The sequence below is a fragment of the Cyprinodon variegatus genome, unplaced genomic scaffold, assembly GCF_000732505.1.
Source record: "Cyprinodon variegatus isolate N-32 unplaced genomic scaffold, C_variegatus-1.0 Scaffold98, whole genome shotgun sequence".
NCBI lineage: Eukaryota > Metazoa > Chordata > Actinopteri > Cyprinodontiformes > Cyprinodontidae > Cyprinodon > Cyprinodon variegatus.
This window is the reverse complement of record NW_015150551.1, coordinates 888,472-906,871: the sequence shown is the minus strand read 5'-3', so window position 1 is coordinate 906,871 and position 18,400 is coordinate 888,472. Positions and strand designations below refer to the sequence as shown.

At 38.0% G+C, this 18,400-nt stretch overlaps 1 long non-coding RNA gene across 1 annotated transcript; it reads left to right on the top strand.

Annotated features, from left to right (window-relative positions):
* The first annotated feature begins 145 nt into the window (after positions 1-145).
* Positions 146-12,056, top strand: LOC107084356. Its single transcript, XR_001481223.1, has 4 exons — positions 146-339; positions 430-659; positions 7,464-7,588; positions 9,697-12,056. It is a non-coding gene; the product is annotated as an uncharacterized LOC107084356 (long non-coding RNA).
* The last annotated feature ends 6,344 nt before the right edge of the window (positions 12,057-18,400 follow it).

Below are 18,400 nucleotides of genomic sequence, written 5' to 3'. Positions count from 1 at the left end.
TTTAAAGGGGCAGCAAATCAGTTGCTGATTAATACGGAATTTTGGTGGCCATTTGTCTGCACCACTGCCCCTGTCTGTGTCAACCCCCTCCCCGCCCCTCCTTTCCCCGCTTCTCCTGCTCTACCCCTCCTCTTGTTCTCCTTCCCAAGGCGGTGATGAATGATCGGCCGATTGCCGAGGGATTAGAGTCGTCACGGTTACCTGTGCTTTGACAAAGTGGTCCTGATTGGTGACCAAGGAACTCCATGTGGGGGTCATATCTCAGAATGGACTAGAGTTGGGTTATGTGTATGTGTTTAGTCTCATTTGAACCTACGTGTGGTCCGAACATCAGGAAGGGTTAGTATACACACTCTATCAGATTTGTTGCTGTGATTGGGGGCATGTCTCTGCTGAACATTTCTGCTGTGTATGTTTGTGTTTTGAAAGGGCTAAGGGTGAGCTGCTGTTCCCTTGGACACTGATGCTGCACGACAGAGATTGGCGAGGTCCCGGCAGCAATGTGACCATGCTGACACCGGAGAACCCTCTAAACGGGTGCTGGTGGACACTGATGAATCGGCGGTCGGAGGAATCGAATGCAGGCCTAATCAGTGCATGGATCTCCCTGCAGCAACATTTTTCAGTTTTGTCCTGCCTTATCAGGTGAAGGCCATCAGGTATGTCAGATTCCATTGTTCCAGCCCCTCTGTCACTCACACTTGTTAGTGATTAGGTGCATTATAGAGTATCAGAGGAAGGCCCTAATACTCAAACCATGCATGCACTTACAGGTTTAAGTCTTTACAACTAATTCTAAAAAAAACTTGACATCCTTATCATATTTAACTCTTTTTTTTAATAATTTGATCAGAGGACTCCATGTTTTTTTATCATGTTAGAAGAACAATTGACAGAAGAATTGCACACAGAATTTCTCAAACCTATGAAACAGTTTGTAGCACATGATGTAAATTTGTTGTAAAGCCTTATTTCTGTTAATAGGGTAGCATTTAGGTCCCGTCCATATGAAACCGGGTTTGTGTGTATACATCCCTTTTCTGTCCAAGTCACAGTTACGTCAGAGTTAGATGGAAGCAAAACAAACCGACAACTGGAGACTATAAATACAAACCAGCAAAGGACGCTACACATGGAGCTTAAGAATTAGCATATTGTTTTGTTGTCAGTTGGCAAAATCTACAGAGTACAGACAATTAGAAGTTTTATGCCATATCTGCTGACACTGGCAAACAAAAAAATGATGGTAGCTGAGGTTTAAAGCAGAACCCTAAACAGCTCTGGTTAAAAGCAAGGAAACAAGGGCAACATACGCTTGTATGCAACTCTAACTTCTTACCATGCAAATAAAATATTGTCTTTCATTAATACTGATTTAAATAACGTTTCAGCCCCTGCTATGCAAATACAGTTTGCCATCAAGAAACAGCTGTTTCTTCTGTTAATAATGACCTAAGCCAGCTACCTGGTTGTTTTACTGGCTTTTGGAGCAGCTAGCTAGGACTTGGATCACCCTCTGTTTTTCAGTTAGCTGTCGTGGATGTGACATCATTCAGCCAGAGGCAATACGGTGAGATTGTCCATCCATGCAGTTGGTGGGTATGGGTCGATGGCGCTGATTCTGTCATATAAAGTTAATTTCTCTAACTAAATATCCTGCCCCCAGAAAGTTATCATCATCAGCGAGCCCTCCCACTCCCACCATGGACTGTTCTCCCCGCTGGTCTCTGGGAAGCAGCATTTGCTACAGGACCAGCAGGTTCTGCAACAGCCTTTTCCCCACTACCATAACACTGTTGAACTTTTTAAACTCTAATGAAGACTCAAATCACAACACTGCATCATACTTGTAAACATCATATTTGCACTACATGGTTGATTTTTTCATAATCACTTTAAATAGGACTCAATGTTTCCTGCATTTCGCACCATATTTATTTATTTTGCAATGCGCTGAACCTTTCCATATTAATCACTTTTGCACCTTCTCTTTAAACTGGATTTCCTTTTCGCCCACACTGTTAACACTCTGTTTGCTGCTGCACTTTTTAAATGGAAATGTTCATTTCACTGCTGAAAGCTGCTCATTCGCTGTTGAATTGTGTTTTTGTATACACTCTGTATACACAAAATGACAATAAAGTTTGTCTAAGTATTAAATAACTTTACACTACATAGTCAGATAAAATAAAATTTTCCACAGCTGTATTTTGTTTTTTAAAAAGATAACAAAACTTGGTAGATATGGTTGTTAAGATGTTGAGGGGAATCATTATCCCTCCAGCTATGCTCTGCTAAACGAAATACGTCACAATGAGCTAAAATGGGTCAATGGGACATTTTTTTTTTATTAGCAGGCCCCATGGAGTCAAAGCGGCCACAAAACCGACAACATTTAAAACCTGCACCCAGATTAGGGAGGTTTGAAGCTGTTCACTTTTAGTGGATCCATCTTGATACCCCTAAACACTAAACCTACTAAAGACTGCTGTGTTTGCACATTTGATTCAACAGAGACCTTTCCCTACTTTGCAGGCATGTGCTGACCTAAACAAAAAAGAGAAAAACGGTGGACTTTAAAGTTGGGATTGTGTTTAAAATCTATGTTTCAGAAGCTGCTCATTTTATTGTGGATTTTAAACCAAAACCTTTTAGCTCCTCTGTTAGTGCTACAGATAAACACCAATTTTCTTTCTTCTGCTTTTATGCTTTACAACCTGCTCTTTTTCCCTCCCCATCCAAACTCTTCACTTCTGTGGGATCATCTCTGCACCATTCACTGATTTGCCTTAGTAGTACAATGCCGATAGTGCTCTTCTGGCTTTAGCTAGTTTTCTCTTAAATACTTACATTTCTTTGTGCAGATACCTACCTTACGTGTTAAAACTTTATAACCTAAAATTTTTAGAGTTCTAGCGTGTGACAGGAGGATAAAGATTTACCTGAGACTTGCAAAACAATGCCATGGTCGCACCTATAGATTATGGTATTACTGCATGTACCATTATGACCAGTCATTAATGTCTAGCATTAGCGGCATACACTGAAAAAAGTGACTTTCTGGTGCAGTAACCTCTTTTAGAGTATTCATCATAATTTCTATTTTCAAGCTTCAATAAAAACTAGAGTTTCTGAAGTAAAAGGAAACCTTTTTTTAATGTAATACATGAATTTTGGGGAAAGAGTACGTTTTACTTAGACTTCCTTATACTATATAACTGTTTAATAGTACAGTCATTTGTACATAAACCTAAAAATACTACATAAACTTTACTCTAAAAATGTACCGTTTTGAAACGCACACATGGTGCATACGCACTGTAGCTCACAGCAGAAATGATTTTGCTCGGAGTCCAGACGTTATAGAATCACCCAAAGAGCAAGAGGTAGTCCCGATGACAGTTATTTTGGCAGGGTGCAACAGTACTGCAAAAGCTTGCACGCTGCTCATGGGACTGATATATGCCCTGAACTTGGCATACCCTCCCACTTTGCGCTACACTTTTGAAGTCTTCCAAAAACTTTTCCTGGAGTTAGATGGATTTAAATTGTCCCAAAAAGTAAACACCCTGAAGTTGAAGTTGATTTCCTAAATGCATTCATGGCTTTATCATCTAAGTGTAGGAAAATGTGGCATCAAATGCCAAGAATAAGCAATGGGCTCCAGTTAATCTTAGTGGAAGGTTGCCTGTCATGAATCTTTTAAAATTTTTGCCGAATAAGGTATATGGTATTTCGCAAAAAATAACAGATACCTTTATTCGAATATCTAGTAGAGATTTTAATTGTTAAATAGTTTAAGCAGTACATTTTTTTATTGCATTGATTTTGTTTCATGAATGTTGTAATTGCATTCTTAAAAGTCCACTAGTCTGGACGACTGGCTTAAATGTGGAAATTGCACTGTTCCAGTGTGTAGGTTTGTAAGATTTTTATTGCATATTTGAGTAGTGACTATATTACCAGATCTGTGGTGGATGTGGTGTATACGTAATACTGTGTATTTGTTGTTTTCAAATCGTACCAACCTTATCTTTTTTTCGGTACAAATTCCGATGCGGTACAACATAATGCACTATTACTATTAATGTCATATTTGCACTTACTTTTTCCATTTAAATAGAGGAATACATAATCTTTATGCCCCTTCTCAAAGCTTAAGTGGCTGTTTCTGTTCTGACCCTCACCCTAAGTTGTTTTGAGGATGTTTGTGTAAGTTAAATATTCTTGATCTTACATATGAATATGTTTCTGTAGCAAATGTCGAAAATATCAGTTTCAGAGGGTGGTAAACTTTTTTTATTGGATATTTAAAAAGTACGATTCAACTTAGAGGGCTGCTCAGGGGTGGAGTGGATAGCACTGCTGCTTTGCAGCCAGAAGTTTCTGGGTTCAATTCCTGGCCTGGGGTCTTTCTGCATGCAGTTTGCATCTTCTCCCTGTGCATGCATGGGTTCTCTCTGGGTACTCTGGCTTTCTCCCACAGTCCAAAAACATGACTGTTAATTGGCTTCTCTAAATTTCCTTAGGTGTGCATGCATGGTTGTTTGTCTCTCTGTTGCCTTAAATTTTTTTGTAAAACACTGTTTGTGCCTATGAAAAACAAGTACTCTTTACTTAATTTGTTTAAATGAATCTAAGTTACAACTTGGATGTAATTAAGTAAATGTTACTTAATATCTTCACAACTACAACTTATGGAAAGTAAATTCACTTGATACTGGCAAATGAGTGTTTTGCTGCTTGATATTCAATTCAATTCAATTTCAGTTCAGTTTATTTCTATAGCGCCAATTCACAACACATGTCATCTCAAGGCACTTTACAGTTCAACCAGATAATACAGTCAAATTGATCAAAAGTTTTCTATCTAAAACCAGTTGATTGCATCGACTCATTGACTCGAATGCAATCCCACACACCATATTGCAGCATTAAATTTTACTTAAATCATTTGTTTGCAAATACTTACAATATATTTTTAAGTAAATCTTATGAGTTGGTTATTTTCAGTGTAGCTAGCTGATATAGTCAAGGTCAATAACTTACTAAATAACATGTGTTACATTCTGTGTAGAATCAACATTTTTAAAGATGAAATAAAATTTTAGAACAAATACTACTTCTTTGTCAGAGGTAAGATAGGAGAATAATAACAATTCTCTGTTGTCAGATTGAGTCAAACATTTCTTACTTCAGAAAATTAACATCTATCTCCGAATTACATTAAAATCTAGAAAATCATCAAAGAGTGCAGACCTCTGCGAAGAAGCTCCTTTCCCCCTACATATTTCGACTTCCACCATAAGTTAATACCTGTATGCACAGAATCTTAAAAAAAAAAAAAAAAAATGTCATTAGAATCTGTCTTAAGTTATCCTGTACACTCATAAAAATGACTCTGAAAAAAATTTACTTTTGCTAGCTGAACCAAATCCACATATATCTGCATGGTATCATTTTATTGATTCTGTTCAACACATTAAAAAAAAATAATAATTTAAAAGGAAATGTTTACATACACCAAATTTACAATAAAATTATTCTGAAAGACTTTACTTATAAGTTCACAAGGCGGCCTTATAATTCAATTACATTTCAATTTATATACCGCCATTTCATCTCAAGGCACTTTACAGAGACAATTCATTCAGATCATTAAGTCAGACTGATTAAAAGTTTTCTATCTTATAGTGAACTCAAGAATTTTAGGTTACATTGGATGACCCATAAAATGTTCATACATATTGTGTTACATCAATTAAATATTACAAAATCATTATTAAACCAATTACTTTTGGTATTTTGAATGGTAAGAAATGGTGTCACCTCAAAGAGGGGCTTGAATCCCTTTTTTTGAGTGTACACAGACAGACAGACAGACAGACAAACAAACAAAGGCAGTGTCTAAATATCCACCCTAATCACTATATAGGGCACTATATGGTGCTTACGCCATTTTAAATGAGTGTCTGAACGTCAAGTGGATAAAAAAGTAGTGGAGTAGAAATTTCCCACAATGCACCTTGAAAAATAGTGATCACCCATGGTCACTAGACGATCGGATATATCCTGGAATGCTTAACGAGGAGAGCTCCCCTCGCAAAGCATTATGGGATTTGCTGTCACAGCGGCCCACTGTCAGTAAAGGCTGTCACTGCCTTACAGCAGTGACAAGTAACAAAGATGGCGCAGGCACCGTGCGGGGGGGCGGAGTCACGTGACCAATTAAGATGAAAAGTAGTGATCATCTATCCAAACAGTAAGCTAACTGATTTCACTATAAAGTCAATAAATAGCCGCCACTCTATATAGTGATTGAGGGATCTAGGGGTTAGGGTGAACATTCGGTCCCAGCCAAAGACACACTCAAACTCTCCTAATAACAGAACCTCTTTGGTGGAGGTTAAAATGAAAATTGGCTTGTTTTTTGGTTATATATATATAAAAAAAAAGTCCTAAATCCAAATCTTACTTGCAAACTTCTGTGTAGAAGGTTAACAAACCTAAATATGAATTGAAGATGACTCAACTCTTTTTGTGGTTTCAAACAATCCTGAAATAGATGAGGGGGACTTTCTCTGGTCGGGGGAACCCTTTGAGAAGATCTCCTCTGTCCCTTCAGGCAATGTGAGGATGAAGAATGGAGAGATGGAGATGTGAAAAAGATGTATAGTTTGGATGGAAGATGATTATATCAGGGCAGTAAAGGTTGAAGAAGAGCCTTGACTAATTATAGTCATCTATTACAGACACAATTAAAATCTAGCTAATTTACTGCAGCTCGACGCTCATACAGCCGGCTGATTTATACTGGACTTCAATGACACCCAAAGGACAGAATCACACTCTCTCACACACACACATGCACTTGTAGGAATAAAAACTCAATACATCATTTTTTTCTATTCTTTTAACATTATCCAGATGCTGAATAAAACAAAAACTTTAAAGATAAACAGTTATAAACCAGACATTTTAAAAAGATCTGTTTAGACAAGCATCTCAACGTCTTGACATTTCTTAGTGAACAGGAACTATAGTTTGCCAGGTTTATTAAACTTGTATTTGATATTAGAGCAAACAATCTAAAAGTGGATGCTCCAAACTCTACTGATGATAAAATATCATTCTGAATGTAAGATAATAGCGGTTTATTTATCATGCTGAGAAAACATTTTATGTCATATTGCTGAATTGCATCATATCATGTCAATAGCAATATTAAGCAAGACGGATCATGTGATTAGATTTTTTTCAGAGTACAAAGAATAAAGGACTGTTGAAAGTAACTCATTACATTTGATTAATAACGGTGCATCTAAATCAACTTTTTTGTGCATTACAAAGGTTTATACAGAAAAAAACAAACAAGTTAGCTAACCTGTAGTTTAATTAACTTTAACTAAATAACAGCTGCTTGCTCTTATGCTAGCTCATGTTTTTCAATTCTGATTCTTTAGGTACATGGTGGCTCAGGGCCTGGGTTTGATTCCTGGCCCCTTTCTGAATGGAGTTTGCATGCCTCCCCTATGAATGCCTGGTTTCTCTCCAGGTACCTTGGCTTCCTCCCACAGTCAGTAAAAAGGTAGGTTAATCTGCATCTCTAATTTGTCTTAGGTGAGAGTGTGCAGGATTGTGTGTCTATCATCCCTTTCTGGCCCAAAAACCCTTTTAAACCCGGGAAAAGGTTGGCTTTTAGTGCCAGTGGGAACAGCTCACTGACGCTGTAGACCCGGGTCAAAAGTCTCGCCAGGCAAGTCAAAATCACCTCGGCTCTGTTTAGCATAGTGTGGGTACACCAGAGCCAGGTTGGCCTGCTAAATTAAGAAATACCATTGAGCGCAACATACGGACGTCAACACATCACGGCCATCAAGTTTTTTGTGTGATATTATTCAATTAATTTGTGAGTTATTTAAAAAGATTTTGATCTTAGAATTGTTTGTTGAACTACTCATTTGTTGGGAAGATATTGTCAACATACATGTTCCCCAAAACAGCATAGCTTTAATAAATATTTTTCTGAAGGATGGCTGTGATTAAAGTTCTTATAGGTTATAAACTTGGCTGTCAGCTCTACTTTGCTTTCTGCATCTGGAAAAGTCTTAAGGCTGGTTTTCTCAGGGGATGCTGCAGAAGTAAGGATCACAGAGGCAGCTTGTAGAAACAACACAAGAACACCTTCGATATTACTGGGACACATTTGGGCTCGATGTCAGTTGGAGTTGGACTCCACTATAAAGAGCTGTTTGGTTAGAGAGAGGCCTGGGTTTAGATCGCTCCTGATCCTGTTGGAGGGGCTCATTGACAGAAGCAACAGTGGTTGTTGAGAGGAGGATAAGGCAATGGGTATACTGCTGCCTTGCAGCAAGAAGGTTTTGGGTTTGATTCCCGGCCCACGGTCTTTCTGCAAGAAACTTGCATGTTCTCATTCCGGTACTCCAGCTTCCTCCCACAGCCCAAAAACATGACCATTAGGTTAAATGGATTCTCTAGATTCTCCTTAGGTGTGAGTCTGTGTGTGAATGGTTGCTTGTTTTCCCTGTGTACCCAAACTCTCGCCTGTAGACAGCTGAAGATAGCCATGAGCACCCCTTACGACCCCAGCTGGGATAAAGCATGATGGAAAATGGATGGATATTCACTATCTTTAATGCAAACTGGAACGGTTAGTAGTTGAGTGTGAAGCAGCGGGGATTTTAAAAAGTTTAGAGACCTCAGTGTCTCATTCCTGAGGTGTCATGAAATTAGATGGGAGTTGCATGGACAGATTGGGGCTTAATCTGATGGAATAAAAGGTAATCTCTTTTGGACGTAAGTAAAGAAACTTACCATAAATATACCAGTCTTATTCTATGCCCATGAGAATCTTTATCCATCATAGGAGCGGCTGAAGTGGGATTCATCGGTGGCTGACTGCACCTTTAGAGACAGGTCAACAAGTAAAAAAAAATGCTCTTACGCATCACAACCCCATAGTCAATGTAGAAGTTTGACTTTCTGACCGGAAAACCTCCTGGGCACCTTCTTTAGAGGTTGTTAAGGCAATATCTCACTATGTGGAGACTTTAGGGCAGACTTCGAGTTTACTGGATGTTTTTTTTTATTTGCATTTTATTAATTTATTAGTGGCCTCTACTTGAAACAGTTTTAAAGTTGGACAAACAATGATTGCAGGGGACATGTAATGATTTTAGGACTTGCTCTTTATCTGTAGTGATTTTGCACATTCTTTTAGAGTCTGGGCATAAAGCATATCCTTGATGCAAACCTGGTGTTCAGCAAAGCCCACAAGAAGAACCTAAAACTTGTGATGTATTGGTAGTCTTATTTCACTGCTATGTTTTAGATTTTTTTATCTCAACAAAAACCAGTGCACATGAAAAAAAAGATGAATAAAGGCAAAGAAACAAAGCAAAGGAGAGAGAGCAGTTTGTCAGCAATATTCTTTACCATTTAATTGCTTGTCAAGGTGTTTGGTTGCTGCGGCAACAAGGCTCCACCTCCAGCTGGGACGGGTCATAATCCTCAATCTGCTCCACCCATAAATATATTAATACAGCCAAAAATCCTGACAGTAGACCCTCCCACACTGGCTCAGTCTACCAATGGAAAGCTAGCACTCTCTCTCTCACTTTCTCTCTCTCTCTCTCTCTCTCTCTCTCTCTCTCTTTCTCTCTCTCTCTCTTTTAGCACCCCTCAGGTGATGCAGCACTTTAAGGGTTAAGTCGGCAGCATACTGGATCTCTGCAGAGGTGACAGATGCTTCCTATCCCACCCAGCACCACAGGGGAACGGGAGACACTCACCATACCAATGAGCCACCGTCTGACACACACGCGTGCACACACACATGCACATTTATATGCAAGCATGCACACGGACACACATATGCACAGGAACACGCCGACTTGGACACACACACTTCACCTTCTGGGCTATATAAAAGATGTCATATTTATGATAATCAGCTGTATGAGCATCATTTATGCATCTTCTTGATTTGTATGAATGTAATAAAACAAATAGATGTGCATGACTTCTCTTCCAGCAGGAGTCAGAAAGATGTGATCTTTTGTCTCAACACATGACCTTTTATAGAGGGCCGTCGCACACGACAGCCAGGAACAGTGGCATAAATACAGATAGTCTCAAGCATATGGTCCAAACACAGTACATACACACAGGCAGACACATACACACGCAATAAAAGTGACAGCTGTCGTCATGATGGAGCACCCAAAGAAGAGGAAGTGAAGGCTTAGGCACCACGCAACATGGTGTCGAGAAGACCCGCTATTCATTTTCAGCTTAATATGTTCCAGCCCATTGGAAAAACATTGCAGCATATAATGTAAGCAATTTCATATGCGCACACGGCTCCCACACAGCTTTCCTCTCCGAAGCACCGGGCGAAATGAAGAGACCAGATTAAGATGACGGTTGACTGACTTCAAAAATAACCCAGAGCCTGAACAGGGTGGGGAGATGTCCAGTCGTGTGTAGCTGCAGGAAAACATCTAAACTTCTATATGTGTTTGTGTCTCTGTGTTTGTGTGTTAATTAATCTGGTCCCATCAGTGTCTCTGTTCTGCACTTCTGAACACTCGCTCTCCATCGCCTGGTGTGGTGTTTAGCCAGCAAAGCGGAAAAGATCATCAGCGGTATGACATGGAACGGATGGCTCTACAAACATGGATGCAAATAGGGGGGGAAAACTGGAAAGGACACATACATTTTCCTTAGAAATGCCTGGCCATTGACACTTTTTATCTTTAAGATCCAATTTTTTTTCCTTTTTTTTAGGACTACCATTCTCTGTCATATATAAAATAAAATAAAATGACTATTACCTCCATTTATACATCACATTTTTTTTTTACTTAATGGGAATTTGAAAAATCCTCATTAAGTAAAAAAAAACTAACATTACGGCATGAATATATGATGTTGATCTATCTGATTATAGACAAAAAAAATAGTAGTAGTTCTCCCAGTGTACTTGCATTATTTCCTATGCTGCCATGTGTGCTGGCATTTTGAAAAAGGTCTTATGTTGGTGTAACTGAGAGGAATATTTGTTATCATACATTCCTGTCATATCTTTGAAGTATGTCAGTCACATTGGAAGCACTACTGTTCTGAATTGTCCACATGTATTGGCATCAAAGGAGTGAAATTTACTGAGTTTACTTCTTTTTCTGTCATCAGCTGACCCTCTAAGAAAAATCACTCCTCTATAAATGCTTCAAAATAGTCACATAGTATTAATTGATCAGAGTTTTAGTCCAGCTATCAGTAACAGTTTCCATTTTACGCAACCTGCATGCCAGAGTGAGTTAATATTCATTAACCGGAGCATGCACAGACCACATAGCATAATATGAGATTACCCAACATAATTTCAAATCATTGCTGCAATATCTGAGTCACTGTTGCATTGATAAGATATATATTTTATTTTTTTGCTGTAAAATTTATAAGGTGATGTCAGAACATTTATTTCATAAGATTTTGGAGAGAAAAGCAGATTTAGAAGTGTGGTATTAGTTATATGGTGGTATTAGTTTTGATGCATTAATAAACAGGTGGATAAATCTGTAGGTTTTGCTTTTCAAAATTTGACCTAAAGTTGACAGATTCTCAAAAAAGAGACACCAAGCACTTCAGAACACATCCATACAAAGTCGACACTATAATGCTTTTTCTTTCTGGAGGATAAATGCTAAGGTGCATGGATCCACACACAAACAAAGGAGCAACAGCCTCAGCCAATCCTCCAGCATCTTTATAAGGCTAAATAAATGGTGAGCTTGGCAGTGGGTAAATACATGTGCTCTCAGCCTGCAGGGCCCAGATGGCAGCCCAGTCATTTGCTTTACCTTGTTTTGTTTTAATTACTACAATCTACTCTCTATTTCTAAAATTAATCACCACCAACCTGTTCTCTATATCTCTCTCCCCATCTTTTGTGCACACATAACAGCCAGTAATCAAATATTAAAACTGGCAAAAAATACACATATCAATGCAACATAGAGAAACACAGCAATAACTTGCCTGATAAAAAGTACAACAGTATTTTTTGTTGTTTGTTTTTCTTATGTAAGCTGATAAAGAAGAAACAAAAAAGAGGAAATAGTTCTATTGGAAAAGAAGCTGGAGATACTGAGTGGGGGAGGAGTGAAGCGTCAAATGCTGACAGCAGTCGGGCATATATGAGAATAACGGGGCGGAAAGCACTTCATTACGTCCCTTTTATTCTGTTATAATCACCGCACATGACCATCACTCCTGTGCGACACCGGGGCCCATGCACTGACTCTAGGATTGATGCACCGGAAGCGTTGGGGCCCCTACAACACAATAAACAACACCATGAACCAATGGCCCCCAGCATGCCTGATACGCGCCTGCACCTTGTATTTAATCAGCACTAATTTGACGACAGTCAAGAAGATTGTCAATTATAGTTTTATGTGCAGATGATCACGGATGCAGGTTTAGTTGCTTGTAATGGAATTAGATGAAAATCAATTTGAAGCGGTGGAGGGAGACAGATATGAATTGATATACAGGCGAGGCCATGTAATTTGATGATAAGCCAGAGGGCTGCATTTACATACCCCCCTTTAATAGGCGCAACTCAAAGTGTTTTAATTCAACTCTTTAGGGACTAAATGGGTTTTTTTTTTTTATTAACATGTCCATTTCCAGGTTCTAATCACCTTATCTTCGCTATCCAACTATGATCTAAAAGTGTGACATATTAATTCTAAATAATCCCTTTCCAAATGTCAGCAACCGGTTAAAACTAAAAGTATCTGATATTTTGTAACAGACATTCTTTGGTCTTTTACTGCCACCTAGTGGGCAAAATCCGTTATAGCTCCTACATTTCAGGCCATACCTCATAGTCACCTTTTCTCCTTGTTCTTCCTTTTTCCTCTGCAATTTAAGACAACCTCACCTACTGTTTTTCCTTATATATATCTGACATCTTTTTTATTTATTTATCAGTGTTTTTATCGTCTTTTAATAGTCATTTATTTGTCACGGTTGTCCAACATTGTATATGAAGTTGAATGTATTGTTACCTCTCCACTGTATGTGTTCAGAAATGTTCAATAAAAAATAAGTATTAAAAAAAATGGTCAATTATTTACTATTACTTGCAAAAAAGTACCATATTTACTCTGTCACTTATTCTGTTATTTTTATACACTTTTCCTAGGTCATCATTGTGTGACAACTTCTGCTATAACCTTTTGCTGCTGTAACACCACAATTTCCCCATTTTGGGATAATAAAGGGAGCTTCTAAAACAGTTTGATTTTGTATATAAGGCAATTTTGAAGAACATGGTAAATCAAAGAAAATAAGCGATTAAAAAAAAAATAAAAAAAATCCCCGCTATGTTGTGGTTTTGAGAAAAGAAAGTTGCAAATCTGCTGAAAATGAGTGACTCCTCATTTTTAAAGGAAGCTTCTGAATGTGGTTCAAATAAAAGGAAACTGATAAACATTTTATACTCCCACCCATGAGAAATGCGCTGCAGAAATTAATCACACTTCTGTTTTGAGGGCTTTGACACGGAAGTTTACTCCTTATCTAAACTGCAGTAAGACAGCAACACAGTTCCTGCTCTGAGAACCAAACAGTGAAACATCCTGGTTTCTGTTATTTTTATTCTGCAGAATATCCGATGTTCAGTTACCTTTATGATCAATAAAAAGACTAGGTTGTACAATGATGTCTTATTTTCTGTAATGATATCCAAGCCTGCCATCGATATTCAGATCATAATATAATGAACTGACCTCTTAAAAGCCAACTATACACTTTCAGAATAAAGCTATACAGTAACTATGTAGATCCTTTAAGCGTGATCACATTTTGTTATGTTGCAACTATGAACAAGGTTTGCCTACTTGTAAATTTGAAGAAAAAGAACACTGAGTTTTAAAAATGTTATGCAGGTTTTCATGATTCTTCTGCTTCTTTTTTTGCCTCACAAAATACTTCAACCTCAATCAGACTGGGAGGCTATTTTAACTGTGTAGCAATTGTCTTATTTCTGATTTTTGATCTGATTTAAGTCTGGACTGGGCTACATCTGCTGTGATCTAGACAATTCAGTTGAGGCTCTGGCTTTATCAGTCAGGTTGTTGACCCTCTGGCTTGCCCTTAATTGTTGTTCCAGTCAATAACAGGTCTTCTTCCAGGATTGTCTGTAATTAGATTTTTGTTTTTAATGCAAGGTAAAAGTAGAATAAATGTAGACCAATGGTTAACCAGACTGGACTGTAGACTCCTTACATAAACACACTCATTATGCAACCATCTGCACTTGTAAAACCAATTTTATTGCACAGAGACATTGTATATATTTATCTCTGTTGACTGGATAACTCTGGACATATATTTGTTTTCTTCACAACAAAAACAAATACAAAAAAACATTTTATTAGACCCATTTGGAGCCTCATGTGAAACACTACTCTTCCAGATGTTTTTAAATGAATGCTGCTCATTCCAAGCAAAAACGTATTTAGGCTATGCAAAATGATGATACCAATGCAATTTGAGATGTGACACCTGTTATCACAAATGAACAATGTTATATTGTTAATATCAGCTTAATCAAGCAGTTTTTGCTTTGTGTAATGTTTTGTGTAATGTTTGTTTATGCTTTTTACTCATGCAAACATACCATATTTATTCTTTTGCTTTTTATAAAAAAGATAGATTTTACAAACGTTGCTTTAAAAAAATTTAATGTGTGTATGATACTTCTTTTTAAATTTTTAAATTATTGCTTAACTCTTAAATTGTTTTAATCTGCTCATTCCATAAACCAAAATAATATACTTAGCTCATCTTGAAAGGTCTAAGATAATCTTTTTTTATTTATTAGGCTATTAAATATGGTCCAGGGTCCTTAAAAATAGTAATAAACACATTTGATAAATCTCAGAACTGGAATCTTGAAGGAAATATAAACTTGTAAAATTGTCATTTTACTTGCAGTTCTTGCACTGTAAAAATAATAATAATAATAATAATAATAAAAAATAAAAAAAGCACCCACTCACCACTGACTTGACATTTAAACAGTCTGCAACCTTTACTGACGGAAAGCTTTTGCCTTTCTTCCCAGTAAATCCTTTTTTTACATTCTCCTCCATCAGTCATACCACCGAACCATTATTCTAAGACAATTTAAGAAAATTATTAGTGTTTCAACCACAAGTAAAACATATCAAGGTATACTTTTTATTGTGTTGATTCGTTGACTTTTTTTTCCTCCTCTATAAAAATATTTAAACGTCTTAAATTCAAAGTTGGCTCTGTCTAAAGTTCAGTTCCTTTGCTTCATGAGAGGCGTTGTTGCTTTTTGCCGTCGGTAGATGGCAGCCTTGAACCTACAATCCCTTTAGGAGCGGATGCGCGCTCCTGTGGAGTAACAGAACGCGCGCAGCCGCACTCTACTCCTTCCTGCTTCCATAAACCCCGCCCTCTTTGCCTTGCGCCGTCTCGCCGTGTTGACGTCACAGCCGTGCCCGGGTGAAGAGTTCACGGCGCGGACTTGTCGGTGGATAGTGCTGGGCCCGTCTCACTGCCTAATCACATTGCGCAGAGCGGCGAGTGTTATATTACTGGAATCAGCCGAGGCGGAGGGGCGACCTAAAGAGAAGCATGCCAATAAACAAAAGTAATGTCCCCCTTCTCATTTATAACTATTAGGAACACTTAACCTTCTGGTCAGAATATCCTTATATATAAATCCTCCACCCATTTACCGCTGTGGTATATTAAGAGGAGAGATACTGCATCATCACTATTAGATTTAAGAAATAATAACAGATACTTTATCGGGACTATTTGCATCTTTTAATGCCTGCTGCAGCTTTTGATCAGAATTGACTGACTGCTCTCCTGGCTGCACAGAAAAAGCACACCAACACACACCAATGCCTTATCTGCAATGTTTATAGGACAGCGTGTAGACAGCTGTGCACTTGTTTTCTGTATCTTCCAGTGAAATAAAACTGGAATACATTTCAGTTTTACTCACAGACACTGACACACACACACATGCAAAGCCACACATAGTTCCACAGCTCTGCACGGGCTTTGCCATGTCCTTCAGTGTAAAGATGCACTTGAATGATAATGGCCCTGCAGAGATCTCCCTTTGCAATCAAAGTGATGCTGTTTTTTTACTATGAGTAATATCCAAATGTGTCCATATTTATCATTTACACTATATTTTGCTCTGCATTCTATTAGAGAAAGTCCAATATGTTAGAATTAATGAGTTCAGTTTACTTTCTTTCTTATGATGTGTGAATTTTGAAAACAAATTATTAGTTAGTTGCAGTAAAGGTACTCATACAAAGTGAACTTTTCAAATGTTGAAACTATGCTTCAGTTTGATGGATTTGATGTGATAGACCAATATAAAGTAAATCATTGCTGCAACATTTATTTTTTTAATTACAGACTGAAATGTGAGAAGTGCATTCGTATTCAGCCTTTTCCACACTAACCTTAAATCCAACTCTACAGAAGATAACATCTGTTCTGCAAAGGCCTGAGAGAATTATTTAAAATCATTTATGAGCCAAAATCGTCATGAAGATTGAGGAATACCACAGATGGAAAACCATTTTCCAAATGTACAGCTTCTGTTGCAGCACTATTCAGTTGATCGTACCAAAACATAGAGCATATGGTAAAGCTGCAACGGTGACCATTTCATCCGAAATAGCAGAAGAAGAGAGAAGCAGCAAAGAAGCCCAATGTAACTTTAGAGGAGATCCGCAGCTCAGGTTATTTGTGATGGACTCTATGTCTGATCAATATAGATAATAAACCAAGTAATGTCAGTGTTTAATAAAGAAGTGCATTTAAAAGTTGACCACAAGCTCTTTAGAACAGCAAAGCAAATATGGGAAGAGATGATCAGACCAAATAACATCTAAATTGAACTTTAGATTAAACTGAAACATGAGGGCAAAGTCTGGTCATCAGCAGCCAAAATAAAAACATTTTCTTAATGAACTAAGATAATTGGTTTGACCACAACTTTTAATGTCTCTAATTTTCTCTCTTTTGGATTTTGAAAAGCTGGACAACAGTGACAAAACAAATGCTACTGAATACAAAGAAATTGTGGAAGAAAACCTGTTACTGACTAAAAACGACTCTGGGAAGGAGCTTCACATTCTAGGTAACAGTAGTATTAAACATACAGCCAACATGGGATTAAATACCAATCCATGCTGCACTTTAGAGATGCAGTCACTATTTTGTATTGTTCTGTCCCACAAACCCCCCTAGATACGTAAAAACTAGAGGTTGTAATATTGCAAAATGTGCTTGCTAATTTATACTGAAGAAGGCTTGTTACAGAGGGATGGCAAGTTTAGAATAAGCAACATTCAAACTAAGTTTTCACTTTTATTTCCCAAATAAGAGTGAGTGAACTGCCAAGCTTCAGTATTCTTGGAACTGTTGAAAGAAATGTAGTATTCTGAATTATGGGATAACTCTGTGCAGTGTTTCTTTTTGTCTCATCTGCGCATTTATATATAAATCTTCAAGTGAGAAGAAGATGAGTTAAGTACATTTCAAGAAGTATTGTCATTTGCTTCAACAGCAGCATTTGAAAAGTGGATCATTTTTCTGTAATTTTCTGCAGTTCTTGGTTTCTCCAGTAGTTGGCAGGAGAGGACTAAAGGTGCTGAGCTGCTCACTTGTCCTTCACTTCTGCACATTTGATTTGCAGCTGTGATCCATTTAGTAGTGATAAAGCTAACTGATTCACTGTAACAAAAAGAGACAACTTTAAATGATAGGTATTTTGCAGAAAAGTTTCTTCCCAGCAAGTTTGAATTTCAATAACTGAAGTAGATTTTTTTTGTATTATTAGTTGATTCTTTGTCTTTTTCACTCTTGCAAAAAAAAAGAAAAAAAAAAGAAACCAAGACCTTTTCAGAAAGGCTGTGCTACATGTGTCACCAGTCTGACCCAGACTGCACTTCCTGCTCGCCAGACAACTATCCCCCTGCAGTTACACACAACCACCCACCCACCCACACCCACACACACAGAGGGGCTGTGGTAGGAGAGCTGACACCAGATGGAGGCGCTGACACAGACAGAGCTGATAACGGGGTTACCCTCATCATTCCCACTTTACACCCTAACGACTACGGCTCTCACACATACACACCAGGACGCACTCTCTAGTGGAGTGCGTGTGCTATCTGCGGTCATCGCCTCCCCCTCTCGACTCACGTCACACCCCTGTCACCTTATCAGGCCCTCTTTGCCCCGAGCTGTAATGATCTCCCTCCTTAGAGGGACGAAGGGACTAGAGAGATCCTTT